Source organism: Rana temporaria, chromosome 3 (genome assembly GCF_905171775.1).
Source record: "Rana temporaria chromosome 3, aRanTem1.1, whole genome shotgun sequence".
Classification (NCBI taxonomy): domain Eukaryota; kingdom Metazoa; phylum Chordata; class Amphibia; order Anura; family Ranidae; genus Rana; species Rana temporaria.
This window is the reverse complement of record NC_053491.1, coordinates 414,757,123-414,779,242: the sequence shown is the minus strand read 5'-3', so window position 1 is coordinate 414,779,242 and position 22,120 is coordinate 414,757,123. Positions and strand designations below refer to the sequence as shown.

The 22,120-nt window shown below is 45.0% G+C and overlaps 1 long non-coding RNA gene across 1 annotated transcript in view; it reads right to left on the bottom strand.

Annotated features, from left to right (window-relative positions):
• LOC120933094 overlaps positions 1 to 22,120 on the bottom strand; it is a 31,530-nt gene that overhangs the window by 8,691 nt on the left and 719 nt on the right. Inside the window, exons 2-3 of the long non-coding RNA XR_005748063.1 lie at positions 13,003 to 13,083; positions 1,015 to 1,115 (exon numbers count right to left, since the gene is read on the bottom strand). This is a non-coding gene — a long non-coding RNA (uncharacterized LOC120933094). The remainder of the gene's footprint in view (positions 1 to 1,014; positions 1,116 to 13,002; positions 13,084 to 22,120) is intronic.

Genomic DNA, 22,120 nt, shown 5'->3' with positions numbered 1-22,120 from the left:
ATACTGTACATACACAAGGTGGCTCTCCTGTGCAGAATCACATACCTGTATGCAATTCTGCACTTCCAGGTCTGGGGCACCCATGTGTGCTGCCAGCGACCTGCTCCCTCTGTGATTGGACATAGCGGGAGCCAATCAGCGGATCTGGTGGACACGATGTCCACCTGGACCCACCAATCGTTTAGGACAGAAGTAGAACGACGATCTGCCCATCCCTACTGATGTTCTATCAGTAGGGAAGGTAGTGATCCTGTGTTTCTGCAGGAAAACAGATCTCTGCCTTCCCATAGTACAAGCACATCCCTCACAGTGAGTAAGCACATGTTAGGCACACAATTAACCCTTTGATCACCCCTGATGTTTACCCCTTTCCAGCCAGTGTCATTAGTCTAGTGACAGTGCAAATTTTTATTAGTGATCACTGTATTAGTGTCACTGGTCCCCAAAAAAGTGTCAAAATTGTCACTCAGTATCTGATTTGTCCACTGCAATGTTGCAGTCCCGGTATGTCATTCTTTTTTTTTTTTTCCATAGAGCAAAAAATTAAAACCGCAGAGGTGAGCAAATACCACCAAAAATAAAGCTCTATTTGTGGGGAAAAAAAGAACATACCGGTACATTTTAGTTGGGTACAGCGTTGCACGACAGCCCAATTGTCAATTAAAGCAAAGCAGTGCCGTATTGCAAAAAAATGGCCTGGTCATAAAGGGGGTAAACCTTCAGAAGCTGAAGTAGTTAAGCCAGCCATACATGGATCGAATTGCAGCCGGTTCAGCAGGGACTAGCTGAATTTTAATCCACTTCTGTACAACCAGCCAGTTGGAAAATTTCCACACAGAGTATTCTGACGGTGGAGAAATCTCCTTGCTTCCAGAATACAATACCTCAGTGGGAGTGATTCCCCATCCACATTGAATGTGTGTATAGGGAATCGAGTCAAAAAAAATGAATCATGTATGGGCTGCCTTAATGTTACGTGATTCTAATATCAGGCACAGTCAGTTTTGTACTTACTAGGCATTACTTTTTTTTTTTTTTTTCTAGACACCAGAGATGGCACATTTGGGATTGGGTTGCTCTTCTTTACAATAACACTCTCCCGTCTTGTTACACGTCTAAAAATAAAATAAAAAAAATGAAAAATATATTTTGAAAAGGTCAACTATAGACAAGAATATTACTATGCAATGAAACAACAAGCACAGAGTGTGATGAAATGCATTATAATTTCCTTTTAAAGCTGAACTGGTTAAGCAAATTGTCCAAATGCAGGAGTCGTTTTTTATTCTTACTTTAATCTTGGTGAGCTTTGTGTGTCTTCCAATCCTGTGCAGTAATCCAATGTTAAGCTTCTTGTAAGACTGGTTATTGCTGCTCTCTATCCTTGTGCAAGGTGACTGGTCTTGTCTCCACCCCTCCTGTAGTTTTCTGCAGACAGCCTGTAGTGGGTGGGGCTACTAGGCCCCTCCCACAGCTGTGCATTCTGCACAGGCCATGTACAGCACAGTGATGATGTCCCTGGGTTTGCAAAATTATTCGGTGCACACAAAAAGTGGATTCATATCCTTTGTACAGGAATATATTTGAATTTAAGTTTTTTGTTACCTAGAGTATTTGTTGTCTAACTTTAACCCCTTCCCACCACCGCCTTCAAATCCTTTCACAGGATCGAAATGCCGGGAGGCAGAGGCAGGCATTCCAATAATGTGACAGCTGTAATTGGCAGTGTGATCTGCGGTTATTTTAAATCTGAACTCCAGACACATATAAAGTAAACACCATTTCGTCCAGTAATACCTTCATTAGAAAATCATGAAATGTAGTTCAGATATGTAGGCAGCTGGAGTTAGTTACAGTGGCGTCTCCAGCTTTCATATTTAGGGGGGGGCACATGGGGGGACAGGGACATAAGTAGGGGGGCCAGCTATAAAATATATATATATATATCCTGGGGCCCTTTACTACGATCCCACAACGGGCCCTTCCAAATGTTCTGCAGTGCGCTCCCTACCTACTATACTGGGGCCCCCCAGGGTGGCAGAAAACAAGAGATATATGTCACCAGCACACCAAGAAAATATTAGGGTCCAAAGCAGTGGGAGAACTATCAGGGTTGCAAAGGTTGTCTTGCCACCGGGCCCTGGTGTTCTACCACTGTGGGTTTCCCCAGCTGTCCTGTCCCTGCTATTGACAGTGCTGATCTGGCATCTGTCTCCTTGGCAGCGGCGGCAGTCTATTTGGACTTAGTGCTGGTGACATTATGTGTGAATGCAGGGGAAGGCTGGCACTATTGGTTATAGAGAGCCGAGCCCCCAGCTGGTCACCTAGCAGCAGTAATGCTGTATAACCTTCTCTGTTGACATGCTGATCGGGATGTGATCCAGGTGATGCTCCCAGTCAGATCTAATTAACACAGTATTTATTAGCATCAAGAGCACAACCACATATATATAATCAAATGTATGTTCAGCAGCCATGTGGTCTCTATGTTCAGCAGCCATGTGGTCTCTATGTTCAGCAGCCATGTGGGCTCTATGCCTGTAAAGTGTGGTCTTTGATCAATAAAAATCACTGATATTTAACACTAGGATTTGACTAGGAGCATCACCTGGGTTGCATCACGATCAGCTTGTCATAGAAGACTCCACTGCTGCTAAGCAACCTGCAGGGAGCTCAACTGTCTGCAACCAATAGAGATGGGCTGGGCACGTTCAAAATTCCACATGCCACAGCCTGCCAGGAAGCCGACACTCCACAGTGCTCATCACAGCCAGTGAGACATTTCCTGATATGTGCAGCAGCGGACCAGGAAATGTCTCACTGCCTGTGATTAGCGCCGTGAAGTGTGGGCTTCCTGGCAGGCTCTGGCATGTGGAATTTTGAACATGCCCAGCCCATCTCTAACAACAAATTGTTCTGGCCCTCCTGTACATCAGCCCCATAAAGTAACCAGCACTGGGTTCCAATGTACTGCCGCCACAACCATGGAGACAGAGACCAGCACTGTGAATAGACAGGACAGCAACTCTGGTTGTTCTAGCACTGGTCCACACTGGGAGGATTCCCCCATCCACCTTTAATGTGTAGATGGGGGAATTGGATCATTTCTTTTTTTTTTTTTTCATTCAACCTAATAGTTGAATGAAAAAAAGTGATCAATGTATGGGCTGCCTAAGAGCTAAGACCAGCCATAGACAGTTTAAATCTTAGCTGGTTCAGCAGGAACTGGCTGAGATTTGAACCATTAATGAGCGGATTCTCTTATGATTATCTCTAATGGTTTCTGTATAACCACTAGTTATAATCACTGTTTGTCGGGAGAATACAATTGCTGGGCAGGAGGGTTATTCCCCTGTCAGCACTGTCTGTGTTGATGGGGGAATCATGCAAGTTTCTTTCCTGCAATCTGTGGAAGCAGCGTATATTACCTGCCTAACTGAAAGTGAAAGTAAAATTGTGAATGTCTTGAAAGAACAGAAGAGGGGGAGGGAGACAGATAGGGGAGAGAAGGTATGGAGATAATGCAGTTCAGTGAATAAGGTGTACTGCAGTCTGCAGTGCACACACTTACCCACGGTCCAGGCTAGAATCTCAGGCATCAATCACACACAGCCAGGAATGCTGCCGATTTTCATATTTCCCGTCCACACATCCCCCTCTTCAGATAAAGCACACCGGGATAGTATGGGCGGGTCTGGCAGGAGGAGGAGGAGCTGTATTCCTCCCTGCTCGATTGTGAGGAGAGTGAGGGGTGTGGCTGGACTCGCTGGGCTGTGAAAGAGTGTCATAGACTTACACTCGGCTCAGCTTGCAGTCACCACTTTCGGAATTTATAGGTTGGTTCTCCTGTCCTAAGGACGGGAGAAATTAGTCTGTTTTTTCAGTGACTGAGATGAAGGCTTGGGCCCCCCTCCCCCACAGTGCTCATGGAGTCCTTCCTGAAACTCGTTCTTCTCCGTTCCAATGAGGATGCAGGGGAAGGAGCAGATCGTGTCAGCTAGCAGAGGAATCCACCACAGGAGCTGACTGGGGACGCTCTCCCTCTCAGGAGAGACTGTGTTACTCCAGCGGCGGCCCAAGCAAAATACAAAAAATGCACATGGTGGGGCACAGCATAATGTTGGGGGAGTCAGGGCCCCTTTGGCCCCCCTAGGGACGCCATTGGTTAGGTAGAGGTTCCCTTGCAGGTTGCTCCTACTCTCGGTGGAGTTTCATTTGGGTGGCACTATATAAAGTTGGTGAAGCTTGGGCTATGGGTCATTCTTGGTCGGAAACCAGAGAGAGATGGAGGTTTCTGCCAGTGGTGTATGTGTTCTCCCCTATAGGGAAGGGGCTGATGGAAGTTCCTCTCTACTATCTCCACCATCTGTAATATTTATCAAGAGGGCTGTAACGAGACCCTTGCTCGCTCGGTTCCACTCTCCCGACACTCCTCTGCTGCTATTGAATCAGATTGCAGATCGCAACGTCTGATGGTTTGGTCATCCAAGGCTCCAGGATTCGAACTACAGCTATGTGCCGTTCGAAATCCATCAGAACAAACACCAGGCAGGCTGTATGTAAGTTCAAACAGGAAAACTCTTTTATTGGATGCACATGCACTTTTATACAGCATTTTAAACGCCCTGCCCCCAACAACCACTTTCCTATTGGTCAATTGTAAAGTGCATTGTAGTTCTCAATTAGGTCCTCTTAGCCATGCAAATGAGGACTTGAAACAGGGTCAGCAGGGATTGGTCCGATAGCTTGAATAGGAGGACTGCTATGTGTAATGAGACAGAAGCCCCAGGGGGCAATCAATGTACACAAACAGCCAGACACAGAACAATGCTTTTCCTCCAGACCATTGAGCCGTCTAGGGGGGGGGGGTAGCCTTAAGACAGGGCAGAAGACCCCCCACTGTGTAACTGATTTCAAGGAGAAACACTTCTGCATTCCAAGGTCCATGACAAGGGCAAACTGCAAATGGGAGAGGCTGGGACAGTATCCTGCAGAGAAACGGAGGTTGGTGTTTCCCTTTGTCCTCCCCTCCAGGAAGCAATGGTCTGAATGTGGTGTCAGGATTGAAGTATGCCAGCATAAGCCACAAACAATCTGGTTCGGTGCTATGAATCTCCCAAGTTTTTTGAATCTCCAGCCACTATGTGGAATATGATTTTGCCAGTATTTGAACTGTTATGATGTAACGGAATGGGCCGTGATACCCAGAGACTTTTGAAGGATGTGGGGTACTCCTGTGCCAGCTTCACCAATGACTCTTGGGTCTAGGGTCATCCTATGTCCCTTAGGGGCATAGGATGACTGAGAACTGATATCTCAGATTACATGAGATGGGACATTAATGATAATTCATGTATTGCAGGATCTTGACATATTACAAGTGGTTTATTCTGACCTCAACAGGTCAATAGAGTGTGATTCATTCAATGTGTAACATAGACTTATGAGATGCTAATTAAGTCCACCTGGCTGTAGTGATGAAAGCTGTGATTGCATTCTATTGTCCATTGTGCTAATTAGGTCTGCTCCTAAGATATTTCATTGTGTATGCTAATGCCACTGGTTTGTGTGAAAATACTATTGATAATAGATGTGGAATGTGACTTGTCAGCTGTAGTAATTAACTCCTCTAGATGCGGTGCCCGAATGTCTGTCTGGGATGTGGATTGGGGGGGGGGGACTCATTAACCACCCATTGTGTGATGTTTTGGATGGAGAGTTTCATTGTCCCTGTGATTACTGTAGCATGCTTCTAACTGTATATAACAAGGCTGAGTTACCATTAAAGGATTCATTCATTTGTTTGAACCAGAGAGAACAGAGCTTGTGTCTTGTCTTTATTCTGGGGAATGAAATGGGTCCTGTCTGCTGGATTGTCGGATAAGCTGTCGTGGTTGGTGGAATGGAAGATCGTAAACGGTGTTAACCCCTGACCGTTACATATGATTATTCACTGAGTTAAATAAGTAAAGAAGTTTGACTGCATCTGGAAGCCCATGTGTGATATTTTATGGAATTATGTATTTATGTCAGCCAATAACTGGGGAATGGAATATGAGGTCTGCTTACTGGATCAAGCCTAACAGTCTGGGCCCTGGAAGCTGACGTGTGGACCACACGTGTAGGTGCTCCTAGAGGAGAGGGCTAGGAGAATTGGGTGTTTAGGCCCTAGGCCTCATGCCACCATCCATGCATGAAACAGTATTATTTTGGACTGAATAACTAGTGACACCCTGTAGCACACACCTAGGGGCTGGCGACTGGCTGCATGTAGGACCCATATGAGAAAAAAGTGTCTCTATTGTAGCCTCCTGTAACCTCACAGGAGCACTCAAACTATGGAGGTAAGTATGGCACCAGGAGCCACTGAAGGTTACATAAATATGATGATAAATAAGGGGGAGGGAAATGGCGCTTGCTAATAATCAAGATAATACCATAACAATACAAAAAAAAATAACTTCTAGAATCCTGCTGTGGTCACAATCCAAATGTTCAATCAATTGAGACAGAAAATTTGTGTCACTCCTGATCAATATCACCCACCATCAATTAACTGGATGAAAAGGGGGGTAAACTTAAGTGATGATGTTGTAAATGTGAACCACTTAGGTGGTATAAAGGATATCACCAAATAAGTGATGATAAAAATCGATAACGTGAGAATGTGTTAAAATAACTAAATATTAAATAAATGATATGATGACAACCATATAACATAATAGTCAACAAGTGAATTAATAAATAAGAGACATGCAAATTATTAAAAGAAAAAAACGTGAGTCTCTGTGCACACTCCACACTCCAAGATATGTGCAAAAATAAAAAACACGGATGAGGATGGGGGTGTTGAGGCGCTTACTTAATGTAAAAGTGGATAAATTCTAATATGGCAATCTATAAATTAAATATAAAATATATACTGTATAAAGTGCAATATTCAGTGCTTATAAGTTAACAGCAATGCATAGCCTGATCCTGATCTCCAAAATAAGTAGAATGAATGAATATATTAGTGCAAAGTGCAATAATAAAAATGGAATAGAATAAATATAATGGTCATTCAGTGAAAAAAAAAACAATATAAAAAATGTAAAAAATGAAATAAAATCCACAATGTGTAAAAAACTTGAAGAAATATAAAAATTCATAAATTGTGCAATCAAAGTCTCTGTGTGCAATCCACAAAAATAGTCCAAATAAAGTGCAATTATTCAAACATTCAGTGGTTGAGTAAGGGGTGCTTCAATCCATAATCCACCACAAAATTGTGCTCCAAGTGCCCCTGTCTCCCCAGCCTCTCACCTCAGGGGGCTTATAATAAAAGCCTTGTATGATCTCCACTGGTACAGGTTCCCACTGGCACTGCAATCACTAATGTAATTAACTGATTCCTAGCTGGCTTCCAGGCTGGCCCTTCTAGTTCCACAGCAGCAACTTCTATGTAGCACTCTCCAGTATGTAAATTAAAACAGAGGGGACTCCATAGCGTTATACCGTCAATGAATTTAAAAAAAAATAGCCCTTACACGTTACGCGGCTGTGCACGCCGCTTAATCATAGGATCCTATGATTAAGCGGCATGCACAGCCACGTAATGCGTAAGGGAGTGAGGAGAGCCATCGGTGACGTCATCTCCACTCGCGGCCGAGAGCGGGGATATCCGTGTTTTACATGCCTGTATTGTCCTTTGTTTATGTAAGTTGACGGTATCACGATATGGAGCCCCCTCTGTTTTAATGAAGTTTTAATGAGAAGTGAAGAACATGACGTCACAGCACGGAAGAAGAACTCACAGCACGGAAGGAGAAGAAGACGTACAGCACGGAAGAAGGCACCGGACAGCGAGACGAAGAACCGGGGTGCGCCAAGTCAACAGCGGAGAGCGGCGAACATAGAAGGAGACCCCCGGAGAGGATAGCGGAAGAAGAAGCCCCCCCGCCGAAGACGCCGGAGGAAACCCGCCGGGGGGTGGGGGCTTTTTTAAAAGCGACCCCCCCCGGCGGTGGAAGAGAACCAGACGGCGGCCCCCACCCACCCGAAGACGTCAAAGAAGAAGCTCCCCCTGGTAAAAGAGCTAATAAAGAAGACAGGGGAGGCCTCCGGAGCAGAAAAATAAAATATTTTAATACCCTGTGTGGTTTATTTGTGTTTTTACCACTTTTCTTGCAGGTGAATGGGTAGGGGTATGATGTACCCCATACTCATTCACTTAGGGTGGGGGGCCGGTATCTGGGGGCCCCCTTATTAAAGGGGACTCCCAGATTCCGATAAGCCTCCCGCCCGCATACCCCGACAACCAACGGCCAGGGTTGTCGGGAAGGGGCCCTGTCCTCATCAACATGGGGACAGGGTGCTCTGAGGTGGGGGGGCCGCAGTGCGCCCCCCTGCCCCAGAGCACCCAACCCCCCCATGTTGAGGGCATGCAGCCTGGTACGGTTCAGGAGGGGGGGGCGCTCGCTCGTCCCCACTCCCTTCCTGGCTGGCCGGGTAGCGTGCTTTGGATACGGGTCTGGTATGGATTGTAGGGGGACCCCCTACGCCGTTTTTTTCGGCGTAGGGGGGGCTCTCCTTACAACCCATAACAGACCTAAGGGCCCGGTATGCTCCTGAGGGGGGAACCCATGCCGGATTTTTATTTAAAATCCGGCGGGGACTTCCCCCTCAGGATTCATAACAAACGCCGCACACGTGTAGAATTGGCGGGAATCCAAGTCGGATCTCCCGTCGCTTCTATGACAGCTCTGTCTCCATCGCGGCAAGCCAGCTCGGCGCTGGCTCCCGCGATGGGGCTCGTAGGTGCTCAATCTCGCCGAGAAAGAGAGCGAGATTGACACAAAATCGGGTTCACCTACTGTATGAACAATCTCCAGTTTTCAGGCAGAAAGAACAGTATTTATAATAAAAAACTGCATGCAGGGCACTGGACAAAGCATTAGGGACAAAGGGGATGTGAAACTATTTGATACAGTAATGTAATCTGTAAGATTACAGTGTACTGTATGTATACGGTGTTTTACACTTTTTGAATTTGGCGCCGAGCTCCGTCCCTGTGCGTCGCAATGCTCGCAGGGAACGGAGCTCGGCACTGTGAATCAAGCGGAGACACGGCTCGCAGACACAGCGGGGAGATATTGCAGGATCCATGGGACAAGGTAAGTAAGCTTTACATCAGTGGTCTCAAAGTACCGGCCCGTGGGCCATTTGCGGCCCGCGGACCAGTTATAAATGGCCCGCAGGCAGGGCGGAAGTGGGGGGAGCAAAGAGGAAGAATTTTTTTTTTTTTTTTTGTGAGCTGGCACCATCTGGTGGTGAGCCGTTGGTATTACAAGTTATTACCACCAGATGTGAGCTGGCGCCATCTGGTGGTGGCCGTTGGTATTACAAGTTAATCATTACAAGTTAAACAGCAATTCTAATGTCATTTTACACTATTTTCACTGCCATCTTCTTCCCTCTAATTAGAACCCCCAAAACATTATATATATTTTTTATCCTAACACCCTAGAGAATAAAATGGCGATTGTTGCAATACTTTCTGTTACGCCGTATTTGCGCAGCGCTCTTACAAGCGCACTTTTTTGGGAAAAAATTACACTTTTTTTAATTAAAAAATAACACAACAGTAAAGTTATCCCCATTTTTTTTTAATATTATGAAAGATAATGTTATGCCGAGTAAATTCATACCCAACATGTCACGCTTCAAAATTGCGTCCGCTTGTGGAATGCCGACAAACTTTTTTCCCTTTAAAATCTTCAAAGGCGACGTTTAAAAAAATCTACAGGTTGAATGTTTTAAGTTACAGAGGAGGTCTAGTGCTAGAATTATTTCTCTCGCTCTACCAATCGCGGCGATACCTCACATGTGTGGTTTGAACACCGTATGCGGGCGCTGCTCGCGTATGTGTTCGCTTCTGCGCGCAAGCTCGTCGGGACGGGGTGCGTTTTCTGGCTCCTAACTTTTTTAGCTGGCTCTTAGATTCTAAGCAAATTTGTCAAACCCTGACTTACACCAGTGCTGGTGGTAATAATGCGCTCGCTGACACCAGTGCTGGGGGTTAATAATGTGTTCGCTGACACCAGTACTGTTGTTTTTGAAGATGCGATCCCGAGTGTGGCTCGGGGTTACCACTTTTGGTACTGAAAATTTACCCCGAACCACACTCGGGAATACTGCTAAGAAGGTAAAAATTGTGATTGTGTTGGCCAGTATTTGCCATAATGTGCAAGTATTAAAACATATTTGCACATTATAACACATGTCCTCTTCCAGTGATGTAAGGCCTAACCTCCCCGCATTCATTCTGTCTCCACTGGTGCCTAGGTATTTTCCTCTGAATAAGTCCCATACCATGTTTCCCGAAAATAAGACCTACCCTGAAAATAAGCCCTATTGTAATTTTTGGGGAGGGCTGCAATATAAGCCCTTCCCCAAAAATAAGATCTAGTGTGGTATGTGATGTGGGCTGCGTGTGCTGGATGCCTTAGGTATAGCGCTGCTCAATGCTCAGCTGGCCTCCCGCTGCTCTCCTCCTCTTCTTCCAGCTGTCAGCAGGGGATTCCCCCCCCCCCCAGTGCTCAGAGCGGGAACAAGAGTTCCAGCTCGCTCAGCTATGTCCCGCTGCTCTTCTCTTCTGCCAGCTGTCAGCGGGGGATCTCTGGCCCCCCTCACTCTGCAGTGCTCCGGCGGGTCACGGGAGCGGCACTTTGTCACACATGGATTGCAGAAAGGTACAGTTATCATTATCTGATACTGTATTACAGTGCATTCTGGAGTTTTGCAGGCTATTTTACTTGGTGCCACTGGGGATTTCTGACAGGCAGGGTGGGAGATTGGGGGAGAAGACAGCACATGACAAGCCCCACTCCGAAAATAAGCCCTACTGGGTCTTTTGTTGCTAAAATTATTATAAGATCTGGGCTTATTTTTGGGCAAACATGATATATGCATAATTGAGATACATTATATTAGTATTCAATGAGCCAGAACTGTACATTCTATTTCACATGCGCCACAGCCAGTGTACAGATAAAAATAAATTGCTAGCAGGTGAGTAAAAGAGAATCTTTGCAGAAATTATTTTTAAACTCTCTTCTACCTACCTGCTGGAAGTTTTAGTTTTAAAGATTTATTTCTGCTTCTCTCCTATATGTTTCCTCCAGGTCAATAATATGAAGGCACAGCAAAGGAGCCCTTCAGATGGACACGGCAAGCCCCGCCGGTGTCCGTGACATTACTGGATCTCCAACGGAACTCCCTGAAGGCCCAGAAGCCGGTGGAGAGGTGAGTACCAATCAAAAGAATTTTAATCGATCAAAAAGATTAAAGATTAATTGATTAATTAAAAGTTAATTTGCACAGCCCTACATACATACATATATATATATATATATATATATTTTTTTTTTTTTTTTATATATATTTTTTTATATTAAAGGGCTCAGAGGTCCCCAGGGCCCCATGTGGCAAACCCCTTTTTTTTATTTATTTTTTTGTTTATATTTTTTATTTTTTATTGAATGGCAACCCCCCTTTTTTTTAATGTTTAATTTATTTTTCATTTTTTTTATTAAAGAGCCCAGAGGTCCCGGATGGCAACCCCCCTTTTTTTGTAATTTCTTTTCATAAAATAACCACCCCCCCCCGGTTCTCTGCCCCAGGGGGCCCATGCCTGAAGCTGTGTAAGGGGCCCCATAATTCCTGATGGCGGCCCTGAGTGGAAGAAATGGTGTCCCCTTGTTGGTGTCAGTGGAAAGAATAGTGCTCTGAGGACTGGTTAAAGGCAAGCAAAGGGCCGCATTCGGCCCACGGGGCACAGTTTGATGACCACTGACCAGGGCTTTTTTTCTCAAACAATAGGTGCTGGAACTTAACCACGGACCCACAAAACCCCTCCCCTACACACACCCTCCAAATCACATCAAATAGTGGGTGTGATCAGTCAAATTTCACGAAACAGTAGGAGGGTCTTAAAGGGGCATTACATACCAGGATTGTATTACATACAAATTGCAGAGCTGTCACTTGTAAACACAGAAGTCTGGTTTCTGTGTTTACAAGTGATTGTGGTGAGCAGGCACTAAAGGGTCTGAGCCAGAGGTGTTGGAACTTAGTTCCACCAACTTCCCCCTGAAAAAAAGCCCTGCCACTGACATATACAGATTCTATAATATAGGACTGGTAATCAGATGAGGTCTCTTCCATAGCATATCATTTCAAAATATATACATATCTACTGAAATATTAGTAACATTTACAGGAGTTAGTAATGGCAGGCTTCTAACATGCTGTCATAATTGGTTGTCTGGGCAGTGGAAGTTCATAAAGATATGAGAAGAACACACAAAATAGATGAAGCAGTTGCCTTGGATGGATATGAAATCAGGACTCAGTGATTGGTTATTATCTATTAAAGTAGCACAGATTTACTGTACCCCCAAATATGTAAATCATTGTAAAGTCTTAACACTCAGCCAGCAAACTGGTTATTGATCAATTACTCAACATTTTAAAGCCACTGGGTCAGTATGGATTTACATGCAGTCAAGAATCCAAATACCAACAAGGCACCAATTTATACTCCCAGACCCTTTAGTATCTGTCTCGCAGAGCCTTGTAGCAGCACGTGTCCCAAAACCTTGATACTGGTTGCATTCCCATTTGTAGATTCTTTACAGTTCATACAGCTTTTGATCACTTATTGCACCGCTTACCCATCAATACAGGAGTTACAGTTTTAAAATATGTTTTACATCCCCCCTACCCCACCCATCCCAAAGGCTGAGATGCCACAAGAAACACTTCTAAGAACTGTTCCTTACTCCGAGATCAACAGATCCAATTTAAATATCTGTAGTCTGGTGTCTCCTTATACACTGACACACAATGGGTCAGTATCATAGCATTTTCATAAGAACTGGTCAGGAACCCTACACATTTCTTTCATCACACCTTTTCATTAAACAAGAAACCCCAAAGACTCTTATAATGCAACCTTACCACTTGACCAGGGCACACAGGATTACAGGCCAGGGACTCATATACAGCTTCTTTGCTTGTGCACGCTCCCTTGTAGCAGACCTGCAAAGGCAGAACAATTTCCATGAATCCATGAGATATTCACATTGTACATCATCTGAAGAATAGACAATTGGCTTCATATCCTATAAAGTAGCACACTTATATGCAGAGGCGTAGGTAGTGAAAATGGCGCCTATGGCAAGCACTGAAACTGCACCCCTGTCAAAACATTTGAAACCTATCTTTCAGATAAATGTAACAAAAAAAAAACAGCTAACAAAACTACAAGTCAATCGCTTTAATTACCCCTTACACCAGAGTCAATAGCGTTACATCTTATATCACAGTTCCCCCCTTAGGCCTTGTACACACGGCCGAACATGTCCGATGAAAACGGTCCGCGGACCGTTTTCATCGGACATGTCTGCTGGGAGGTTTTGGTCTGATGTGTGTACACACCATCAGACCAAAATCCCCGCGGACAGAGAACGCGGTGACGTAGAAGACACCGACGTTCTCTGACACAGAAGTTTAATGCTTCCGCGCATGCGTCAAATCAATTTGACGCATGTGCGGGATTTTGGGCCGCTGGTTATACGTCATAACCAGTGGACATGTCCGATGAGTCATACTAACTATCGGACATGTCCAACGGACAGCTTTCCAGCAGACAAGTTTCTTAGCATGCTAAGAAACTTTTGTCCGCTGGAAACCTGTCCGCTCGGCCGGAAAACTGTCCGCTAGGCCCTACACACTGTCGGACATATCCGCGGAAACTGGTCCATGGACCAGTTTCAGCGGACATGTTCGGTCGTGTGTACGAGGCCTGAGAGTTCCCAGAGAGCCCTCCTTACATCGGAATCCACAGAGTTCCCCTTCACACTGGGAAATCTGATCTAAAGAATGCTGTGGACTCTGGCGTCATCTTTATATACACTGTAAGAGGGGGGGGGGGGGGACTCTGACACAAAGGGGATCTCTGCGGACTGGGATGTAGGGGGGCCTCTGATGTGAGGGGATATCTGGTTATCACAGAGTCCAGAGATCCCACTTACATCAGCGTTCCCCTTTACCCCAGATTCTGAAGAGTTCCCCCTTAAAGCAGTGTGCCAGACAATAAGTATTTCTATACAGGGGTCAGGTCAGCCATGGCAGCCCTGTAACAGCACAGAGCCATTTATTTTATATGACCAGCCCCCCCTCCACAGTATGTGTGAGCATTTCCCCACCTCCATGGGACTACAAATTCCAGCATAGTAGACTGAGCTCTTATTTCTCTGCTGCTCCCCATTCCCCTACACACAGTGTGACTGAGACTGCACTGATATACAAGAGGACACCCTCTCTCCCGGCCTGCTGCAGTGCTGCTGCACAAACCCAGCCACTGCCAGAGTCTGTGCCCCCACTACCCCCTTACCAGAGACCAGAGCCACTGTTAGATATCATGAGGCCCCCTACAGCCTACCTGATGGGGCGCATGACCCCCATCCCTGGTCCTGCCCTAACCTCAAAAAATAATTCAGCTGTCTTCAAGTGATATTTATCATCCCTTGTGATACCTTGGGTAGTGACATATCCTCTTTATGGATAAATCTGGGGTTTATTAGACCCCTAATCCCTTCTCTGCCCTCCAAGGCTTATTGGCTGCTTTCTTAGCCGGTACCAGCCAGATAGATGCAGAACCGATACTGGACGTGATGAAATCTTCATAACTTGTGGCCTTTTTTGTGTGCTGCCAATCCAACCAGAATGGGAGAGCCTTTATTGCCATTAACTACATACAAGTGGGGAGGAGTTGATATTCCAGCAAGCCGAATTAGAAAAAATAATCCATCCATTTTACAGCCTCCTGGGCCCCTGTGTTTGGTCTCATGGGGCCCAAAAAAATATGATTTGGACTACAAAGGAGCCATGGCCTGCAGGGAGAGGGGAAAGCATGACAAATTTGCCTGCATCTTAATCAAGAGGATCAGTCTCAGCATAAGGCAATGGCAGTACAGCCGTCCCTCCTGCTGGGCAGGTGGCTGGGCTCTGCTTTTGCACTGATAGGATCTTGAGTCAGAAGGCCTGTGAGGAGACACCTCCTGACTGAGTCCACAGTCCAGGTGTCCTTTCGAGAAATACACCGGCCCGATGCCACCGCTATAGTCCTGGCTATAGCATTCCTGACAGCAGGCGGAGGAGTGATATTCAGCGGTCAGGGCTGCTATAGCCGGAACTATAGAGGTAGCATCGGGAAATGCAGCTGCCTGCTTACTCCGCGACCAGTGACTGCACTCACAGGAGTAAGAAATTAGAAATAGTCCCGCTTGCAGCGCTGCCATTGTCCATTAGCTAAGGTGCTGAAAAGGAGATCCAGCCTATGCTCAGGAGCCTGGAGGGAAGAAGAGACCATCAAACCCTGGTAAGTGCATTTGCTGCCCAGCCACTCACCAGTGCCCCCTTCATATGGCACCCATGGCACATGCCATGGCTGCCATACCCTAGATACGCCCCTGCTTATATGAGTGTTCCCACACACAAAATTCATCAGTCAGGTATATATGCATGTCAAGTCTTTTAAATATCTGTAAAAGAAAATAATAAACACTGGAACTGAATACATTTTGTCACCAGTTTTAATGGTCTAAATATTTCAGGAAATATAAATCACATATCAATAAAACCTTGATTGAGGACTGTGGTTAGAGTGGCCAAGTACTCATAAGATGTCATTAAAGCCTAACCTTTTTAACCACCTCAATACCGGGCCTATTCTGGCACTTCTCTCCTTCATGTAAAATGATCATATATTTTTCTAGAAAATGACTCAGAACCCCCAAACATATTATATATTAGCAGACACCCTAGGGAATAAAGTGGTGGTCATTGCAACTTTTTATTTCGCACGGTAATTAATTCATAAAAAACGCTTTCATGAATTAAAAATAACAAAACAGTAAAGTTGGCCCAAGTTTTTTGTATAATGTGAAAAATATGATGTTACGTTATTATATTGAATAGTCCTGTTTTGCACATATTTCTAAATCAATATCACATACCTGTATACCAGTGCTCGCCAAACTTTCTAAACAGGCCGTGTCCCGGCCTGGACACGGGACAGAAACCGCATTGCTCAAAATATGGGACGACGCTCTCGAGGCCGCAGATGAAGGAGAATCTTGTCTTCTGGTTCTGTTGGACCTGAGCGCAGCCTTCGACACAGTAGACCACAAGCTTTTATTGACTCGGCTAGCTGAAGTAGCCAGAGTCGCAGAAGGCGATTTATCTTGGTTCTCCTCTTTTTTGGAAAACCGATCGCAAATAGTGAAGTTAGGACCTTTCACTTCTGAGAAACGCACGTTATCGTGCGGAGTCCCTCAAGGATCCCCCCTGTCGCCGGTGTTATTCAACATCTATCTTCGCCCTCTTTTTGAGATTATTAGCAGTCAAAAACTGCTCTACCACTCATATGCAGACGACACGCAACTATATTTCCGCATTTGCAATAAAAAGGATCATCACCTCAATCTAGAGACATGCCTCTCTTTGATAGAGGACTGGATGACAAAGAGTTATCTTAAACTCAACGGAGAGAAAACAGAACTTCTCCTGTTTCACGCCAAGCGTATGAATCAACCTACAACAACTTGGACCCCCCCGCCCATTCTGGGCAAAATCATCACCCCTAGCACCAAAGTCAAAAGTCTCGGGGTCATCTTTGACTCTCACATGACATTGGACGCACAAATAGGGTCAGTAGTCAGCGGATCTCACCATCTGCTGCGCCTACTACGCAGACTTACTCCTTTTATTTCCAAGGAAGACATAGCGGTCGTGGTGGGAGCTATTGTAAACTCAAGATTGGACTATGCAAATGCCCTTTACCTCGGACTCCCCAAGTACCAAATCGCTCGTCTACAAGTCGTTCAAAATACGGCCGCTAGACTTGTGACTGGGAAAAAACCTTGGGAATCAATCTCACCTTCACTGAGAGCCCTTCATTGGTTACCAGTAAAAGACAGAATCACTTTTAAAGCACTCTGTCTAACGCATAGATGAATCTATGGGAATGCTCCCCATTATCTATGCGAAAAAATAAAAGCTCATAATCCCAATCACGTTCTGCGATCCACCAATCAAAATTTCCTCCAGATACCCAAAGCCAGATACAAGTCCAAAGGAGAAAGGAGATTCGCGGTCCAAGGGCCTAGACTATGGAACGCTTTACCAACCAGCATTCGGTTGGAGGAAAATCACTTAGCATTCAGGAGAAAGATCAAGACTCATCTCTTTTGATACCAAAGGAGACAGGAACAACAAGCGCCCAGAGGCGATTAAGTTTGCATGTGCTGCGCTATATAAGTTTTCATTCATTCATTCAAAGGGTTGGTTTTCTGTCCTTCAGACTTTAGGGGGGCTGGAGTGACCAGTGGAAGGAGAAAATGCCCCAGTGGCAGTAGGAGTCAAAAAAATTACAGCAATAGTACCCAACTGGAATTAGTGGGAGGGATAGTTTCTAATTGTTTATATTAGTGTCAATGTCAGTTAGTGCACCCCACAGCCAGCGTTAGCAAGCGTCAGATTGCCCGCCACATTATCACAGTCCCACTATAAGTCACTGCCATTACTAGTATTAAAAAATATTAAAAAAAATAAAAATTCCAGTATATATATGTAGCACCCTCTACCTTTAGGTAGGTGCTAAGTGTAGTGTTTTGTGTTAACTGCCAGTGCAGGTAAATTTTAACAGGCCTATGCTGTGATCTAGGCCTATTTGTTTGTTTTGATCTGGGGGCAGGGTTGTGGTTTAGTATAGCAGTGGGTGCCATGATTACATCTTATTCCACTCAACATAGACAGGTGAAGAACATCATAGAAAAACATTGGGACATTCTTAGGAATGACAGTGTCCTTAGACCTGTACTCCCGGAACGAGCCAAACTAGTCTTTAGGGGTGTACCCTCGTTACAGAGTCGGATTGCGCCCAACATCATCAATCCTCCATCAAAGATTTCTTTCTTTCATGATCTTATTGGTTTTTTTCCATGTAGGAAATGTAAGGTGTGCCTACACAATTCATTAAAGGGACGCAAAATTACACACTTTACATCCACTGTGACCAACAAACAGTATGAGATCAAGCATTTTTGCACTTGTGAAACAAACTATATTGTTTATCTCATTACTTGTACATGCGGTAAGCAATATGTCGGCCGCACGATCCGTACTTATTCGATACGTGTGGGTGAACATATCGCTTTAATCATAAGTGGAGATACGAACCATACGGTTCCTCGCCACTTTAGACAGTGTCATGATAGAAACCCTTCCGGTACACAATTTACAATTATTGACCGGTATATACCTCCCTGGAGAGGAGGGGCTAAGACAAGAGGCGTTTCTCAATTAGAAACATTTTGGATATATGAACTCCAATCCTATCATCCCTTCGGCTTGAACGTCGAATGGGATATCAATTCATTTATTGATAAGGCATGAACTGTCAGGTTTTAATTTCGCAGGAACTTTGTGTACAAACCCCCCCCCTTTTTTTTTTTTTTTTTTTTTTTTTTTGTTATTCAAGACATTGCTCATTCACTTGACATCTTTTTAACAATTTTTATATTCATTGTTAAACATACAGTCGATATATTGGATTATTTTATCTGTTAACGTATGTTTTGTCCGTATTTCCAACTTACCATCTGGATGACTCACTCAGCATCGCTTTACAGACATATTCCGATTTTTAAACATTTTTAAACATTTTTAATTATCTTTCGCAGTTTGCAGAATTTCTTCTTATCAGATTCCACACTCTGCAACATTTATCTCAGTTGATTTCTGTCACTGTCCCTTTTTTAATAATAAAGGCCAGTTTTTATACGTATGTCATTTACATGATTTTTTACTTATGTTTTTAGACTCTCATTCAGAATTTTTCCTTTCTTTAGGTTATTCCATTAATGACTCTTTATCTATTAATGCACTTTGGCTTTCCGATGTATTTAGAAGTCACACTTCCAATTATTGTTTGGTGCTTCAGCCATTAAATAATCACTCGGCCACTCTGTTCGCCACTGCATTTATATTTCTCTTTTTTTATTTATTTACTGCGTAGCATCATTAGACCAGTCTAGAGTCATTACTTCCGGTCCACTTGAAACGCACAGCGGTAACCACAGCGAGGGGTGAACTGCATAGATTTGCATTTTGATCCGCCCCCCATTCTGACGTTCTCAGTCTGTATCGGCTTGCCGTTATGTGCTGCGGAATTTCCTGCTTAGTACATGCAGTCAGAACGAGGCTTGGAGCGCACGCTCTGGCGCCATTTTGCTGTAACTAGGAAGCGCCCGTTCGGAGCGCCTCCTCTTTTCTATACACCCTATCAGAATACTGTGTCAAGACGAGGCTTGGAGCGCACGCCCCGCCGCCATCTTGCCACATCCAGGAAGTGCTTGTTCTAAGCACTTGTTCACTACACACGTTCTGATTTTTTACTTTTTTTCTTTTATTGTTGTTTTTTTCGCCACCCATGCGCTCATTACACGTTCAGAGTGCTATTCCAAATTCACATTCTGTTCAGATCTGATTCCCACCCGGAAGTGTTGCTGTTCTGAGTGACTCCTCCCAGATGGTGAGTTGTATGTGTTTGGGGGCTCATTATAAATTTGTCTGTTGGCCACATGAGAGGGATACCCTTTTGACAACGCGTCAGGGATGACTCCAATGTTGCCATCATTTTATTGAAGTGCGCTTTATTCTCAACTGACATGTAAGTGCAACCTTTAATTAAACCTAAACTGATTTTTGACGGTATTACACTATGGCGTCCCCTCTTTTCTTTTCTACGTTCACATGTGACCTTCACTAACGGATGACCATCTCCTGCATTTCCTGAGCGAGAGACCTTCCAGTTCTCCCCAGGTCATTGTATTAAGATCATTCGTGGACCCCTTCCTGAAGCAACTCCACACCGTGGCTTCCAGTCTATACCAATCCTGATCGACTCTGGAAATATACATTTCGCAGAGTCCACACGTTCCGGTAAGCCTGCATCCACACTGGTGACGGGATATTTCTTCATTTGGAAATTCACTTATATTCACTTATTTTTTGATGATTTCATCTCACCCTTCAATTTTGAACTTTGTATTCACTCATCACTTGGTTCATTTCGGACATTTACATATTTGTTTATGACATTTGTATCTTCTTACACATGTGCATTTCATATTGTTGCATATTGACCACGCACGGTTTTTGATTTTATTGTCATACCTTTTTACCTTTTTTGTATCAGAGCGCTACACTTTTTTGTCCACATATAGCAGTGGGTGTGACTGACATGTACTTAGCTGTTGGGTGCCTCCCCTGTTTCCAGGGAGAATGTTCTGTAAAAGGGGCCAGGCAGAGAGCTGAAGTGACATGGGGTACATGTGAGGAGCTCTGACCAATCCCTAACTAGGATTGTCAGGGGGCAGGCCTCCTACATATACCCATGGTCAGCCTGCTGGGGGGGGGGGGAGTTTTCGGCTGGGTAGACTGTGCCTGAGGGAACCTCTATCTGGGGGGGTTTACCTCAGATGGAGGAGCTCGGGAGCTGGGAGGGAGCCTCTCCTTACATGGTCATGGAGAGGTGTCCTGGAACAGGAGCTGGAAGAGACAGTTGGTCTGCACGTATGGAGTAAGTCCTTCAGGAATGATCCAGGGCAGGTGTCAGTGAGTGAAAGAATAGTGGAGAGATCTGGAAGAGGCATGCCAGGGGAGCTGGATGTAGAGTCAGAGGGAGAGACTGTGGAGTTTGTGTCAAATTGATTCCGCCCGTGAGGGCAGGCAGGATTTGCAAGTCAGACTTGCTGGGATCAGTAGTCTATCACCATTTAAAAAGGTTGCTGCCATAAAGGGGTACTGCAGGCCCCGGCCTACAAAGGGTCAAGTAAATTAACTGGGACTTATTCAGAGTGAGGGCTAGTCATGTTCTGATGGCGTGACAGGATAACTAAGACTGACAGTCTGAAAAGACAATTTTCAGTCTTTTTTCATTCATATACTAGTAAAAAAAACTGCGGTGATCAAATACCACCAAAAGAAAGCTTTTATTTGTGTGAAAAATTATATACCGTATTTATCTTCATATAGCGCGCCCCGGTGTATAGCGCGCACCCCCAACCTGGAAGGGAAATTTCAGGAAAAAAACGAAATACTTAGTTTGAATGCCCCTCGTCGGTGCCTTGTCCGGTCTGGTCTGCGGCCTTAGTGGTGTCCTCCCCGCTTCTCCCGTGCTGTTTTTAAGTCGATCCCCGCTTCCCGCGCTGTGTTTGTACGCCGCCGCCGACATATACCGAGCGCAGTACACTCTCGCATAAAGGCTAGGAGGCGGCACAGGGCGTGACCAGGAGGGGAGCCGAGCCTGGCCGAGTGTACTGCGCTCTGTATATGTTGGCTGCAGCATTCAAACACAGCGCGGGAAGCGGGGGATCGACGTATATCGCGCACCCACGATTTTCCCCTGATTTTAAGGGGAAAAAAGTCAGTGGTTTACGCTGTTAAATACGGTACAGTGTTGCATGACTGTGCGATTGTCAGTTAAGGTAGAGCAGTGCTGAATAGCAAAAAATGGCCTGGTCATGAAGGGGGTAAAACCTTCTGGAGGTGGTTATAGAGACTTTCAGGGAAATGTGGCAGTCGCTGCACATAGTCACACTCCCTTGTCACCTTCTCCCTTCAGCATCCTTCTCTGTAAAAGCTCTGGTGTCAGAGCCTAAACAGAGGAAGGACAGTATGACAGCGGCCTGTGACTGGCTGCTTAAAGGGGTCATAAGGGTACATTTTTTTTCCCTAAATAGCTTCCTTTACCTTAGTGCAGTCCTCCTTCACTTACCTCATCCTTCGATTTTGCTTTTAAATGTCATTATTTCTTCGGAGAAATCCTCAATTCCTGTTCTTCTGTCTGTAACTACACACCGTAATTCGAGGCTCTTTCCCTGGTGTGGAGAAAGCCTCTTGAGTGGAGAGGGGGCGAGCAGGAGTGTCGCCCCCTCGCCCCCTCCCCCCTCAAGAGGCGTTCTCCACACCAGGAAGAAAGCCTCGCATTACAGTGGTGAGTTACAGA